This window comes from Chinchilla lanigera, unplaced genomic scaffold, assembly GCF_000276665.1.
Source record: "Chinchilla lanigera isolate Chin_1 unplaced genomic scaffold, ChiLan1.0 scaffold00487, whole genome shotgun sequence".
In the NCBI taxonomy this organism is placed as follows: domain Eukaryota; kingdom Metazoa; phylum Chordata; class Mammalia; order Rodentia; family Chinchillidae; genus Chinchilla; species Chinchilla lanigera.
The window spans coordinates 9,684-13,500 of NW_004955888.1; the positions used below are offsets into that span (position 1 = coordinate 9,684).

Consider the following 3,817-nt stretch of genomic DNA (forward strand, 5'->3'; position numbering starts at 1 on the left):
CATCACCCCGAATTAGGTCTTAACCACCACCTTCCCTGCTCTCTATGGCTTGGGAAAGGAGTTTTGCCTTTCTTCTCCCCATTTGGTACTAAGGTTAAACGCAAGGCCTTCACACAGAGCTGCACACTGAGCTGCATCCTCAGCCCATTTTTTATTTGGAGACAGGGTCTTGCTAAGTCACTAAACTGCCCAGAATGGGCTGACACTGATGACCCTCCTGCCTCAGCCTCCCAAAAAAAACCTTCTTAGGGGCTGGGGATTTAGCTCAGCAGCACAGCACCTGCCCAGCAAGTGCAAGGTCGTGAGTTCAATCCCTGGTACTGAAAAACAAAACAAAACAAAACAAAAAAACAAAACCTTCTTGGTCTTTTAATGAACTTTCTTCATATATTCTGTATTTTTATTTACTTAGCTGGTAGACAATTTCAATACTTACCTTACTCTTTCCTTTAAGTAGTGTGATAGTTTTCTATTGTAAGCTACTTAGATTCAAGACTGAGTCATAAGGGAATAAAATAGCAAAAACAACCCCCAAAACTGCTGACTTTTGCTTTCAGTTTTTTTTGTTTGTTTGTTTGTTTGTTTGTTTGTTTTTTAAAGACAGGGTCTCTCTATGTAGCCCAGGCTGGCCTCAAACTTGCAGTGATCCTCCTGCCTCAGCCTCCCAAAGGCTGGAATCACAAGTATGCACCACCAAACCTGGTGATTTAAAAATAAAAAAACAAAACCACTGCAAAACAGAAAGAAAACACTCTCGCCCATCATATTCCATCAAAATCATGCAGCGTCCGCGAGGTCTGTGTGCCGTATTCCCTCAGGGCAGGCTGCCCCCTACTACACAGACCGCAGAGCCGCAGCCACCATTTCCCCAGGCAGCGGAGGCCCACATGGCGCCAGGCAGGCAGGGCAGCGGGATGGCTTTGGCGGGGGCCTCGCTTGCTCTCGTCACTCACGGCGGCTTGAGGGCAGCTGTCCTGGTCCCGCCATGGAGAAGCTGAGTCCAAGACCCAGTCAGCAGCACCACTGCCACCAGACCCGCATCCGCTGGCCAAAGGCATCTTGTACTGCGGGGCCACAGGCTCGCCTGTCACTTCCTTAACACAGCAGGTGCTCTGCCGCTGAAGTCCCCATCCTGTCGCCTGCTGGGGACACAGAGCAAATCGGCTTTTTAATACTCAGACCTGGAGAAGCAGCAGAGAGGAGCCGTCTCCCCACAGCAAGCTTGCTCCCGGGGGACCTCAGTGAGGGACGGCCACTCCCTGGGCCACACTGTGCCTGCAGACGTAGGCATGGCGTGTGCACAGACAATGGTCACTCAGAGCCCTGTCCACACTTGCATGTGTGCATAGGCTCCTCGAACTCAGGGCCTTTACCCCAGCTCCGCCGAGCCTTCCAGACGTGTACCTCGTGATGACTGGCATGACGGCAACCTGGACAGGATCCCTGCTCCAGGAACGACAGGAGATTGGCTCTCGGCAAACCTGTTGCAGGGACACTTACAGAACACGGTGGTGCACACAGCAAGGGGAGGCTGAGGCAGGAGGATCATGCGTTCAAGGCCAGCCTGGGCTATGTACATAGCAAGACTTTGTCTCAAAAAATGAAACCAAACCAAACACAAAAGTGCTGCCAGGGGCATGGCTCTTAGTGCTTTTGAAGGACAGAAAGATGGTGGCAGGGTGCACCACAGGGGTTGGTATGAGGGTTGAGTGGACCCAGGCAGGGCCGAGGCCCCAGCCTGACAGGCCTGAAGAGTGATGGGCACTATTCTGCAGAAGGACCCTCAGCCGGAACTGTCTGATATCCTCGCGAGCAGCCTGGGCATGCGCAGAGGCAAGGTGCCCTCCTCATCATTCATCTCCAGGGTACAGATGATCCCAGGCATCATCGTCCCTGTCATGGCTGAAGCCACCTTGGCTGAGCTGTCAAGGTCAGGTCGTTCCACTGTCAGGTGAACCCCTCCTTTCGGCACTCTCCTGTCGGGGAGGAGGCTGCTGCACCGGCCACACTGAGGAAAGCAGAACATGTGCCCAATTTACTCGGAGCTCTGCACACGAGATTTACCTTCTTCCCTGGTTGATTTTATCAGCTATTTATTTTAGGTCAGTATGGGATCAGGGGCATTTATCTATTTTCCTTTTTGCAGGGCTGTGGATGGAACCCAGGGCTTCAAGCATGCAGGCGAGTGCTCTACCACTGAGCCACACCCCACCCCTCATGGGTTATTTGTTTCCTACTCTGGGTGATAATCCAATGCTGTATTCACTCGTTCTCGTGCTCCAGTCACTCCAGCTCTGGCGATCAGGCACCCTCGCAGGCTGGCTCCTGTGTCCTTTGATATCTGTCTCTGTCCTGGTGAGTGTTTTCTTTGTTTTTGCCTGGGGAACACTTCCTTGCTTTCTAGCACTAGCTCATCTTGTGTGTTTCCCACACAATCCCAGAATCAGCCATTTCTCTGAGCAGTGCTGCTCCCTTTTATTGGAGAGTGGTGTTAGAAACCAAGATGGGCAGCGGGCATCCTGCTGCCAGCCCAGGACTGCCTCAGAGCTCTCACAGTTACAAGTGTAAATGCACAAGTGTGACAGTCAATCTTAACTGTCAGCCTGAATGGCTTGAGAGATGCATGGAAGATTAGTAAAGCACGCTTCTGGGTGTGCCTAGGTGGGTCACGGATGCATGACCTTGGGGACTACATCTGGCCCCTGCCCTTCCTCTTGGGTTCTTCCTCTGGCCTCCGCTTCCTGGATGCCCTGAGGTGAGCAGCTTTCCTCCACCACACCCTTCTGACTTGGTATTTCTTCCACCTTGGAACCAGCCTAGCATGGACTAAAATCTCTGAAACTGCGAGTCAAGATAAGTCCTTTCTCCTTTCAGTTGTGTATGTCAGGTGTTCTGTCACAGCAGTGGAAAGGTGACTAATGCAGCATGCTTGTCAACAATTCTATGCGTACTGATCTCTATGTTGAGCTACACATGGTCTTATACCAGTGGCTCAAGCTTTAATCCATCACCACACGGATCACTCTGGCCTCTTTCCCTGTTATCTATAACTTCCGCTCCAACAGTGGTAAATACAATTCCTATGTAACAGGGGTCACACCTTTTGGGTTGTCTTTTGCAGAGTTGCTTCCCCTTCCTTTGCCTGGCGTTCTAAAGAAAAACTACACCTAAAAAAAAAAAAAGAAAGAAAAGAAAACCACACCTAAATGCTTAAGAAGTTAACTGCTAAATAATCTTTTTTTTTTTTGAAGCAGGGTCTCACTATGTAGTTCAGGGTAGCCTTGAACTCACTAGGATCCTCTTGCCTCAGCCTCCTGAGTGCTGGGATTACAGGTGTGTACCACCACGCCTAGCTCTAAATAATCTTTAGATTGGTGGACCAGAACATGTGGTAACTCTCAGAGACGGCACAGTGCGTTCACGCCCTTCCTTATTCTCTAATTCTGCAACTCAATCCACACAACACAGGTAAGCTGCTGTGAGCTTTAACTTGCAGAAAACATGTCACATGCTTATCTAAAGAATTACAAGCACTAGCCTCACGGGGGTCAGTATCACTTGCAATGTTTTAGCCTACAAGAGTGAAAAGAAAAATAGCATGATCGTTACCTATGATGCGTCAACTCAATTTGAGTAAGAACCCCTTAACACAGTGGTGGCAAACCTATGTGCTGCAGGCAGCTGTTTTTTATCCTTGAAAGCTCTAAAAGGTTTGCCATCACTGGTTTAGCAGATTAGTGAAGCTCTGGGTGTGTCTGGATGATTGACACACAGGCCACAAACTGAGAAGGGAAGACCCATACCGGATGTGGGTGGC

At 50.0% G+C, this 3,817-nt stretch overlaps 1 long non-coding RNA gene across 1 annotated transcript; it reads right to left on the reverse strand.

Annotated features, from left to right (window-relative positions):
* Positions 1 to 684: 684 nt before the first annotated feature.
* Positions 685 to 3,180, reverse strand: LOC106147672. Its single transcript, XR_001232604.1, has 3 exons — positions 3,101 to 3,180; positions 1,405 to 2,008; positions 685 to 1,142 (listed from the first exon to the last, which is right to left on the reverse strand). It is a non-coding gene; the product is annotated as an uncharacterized LOC106147672 (long non-coding RNA).
* Positions 3,181 to 3,817: the final 637 nt, after the last annotated feature.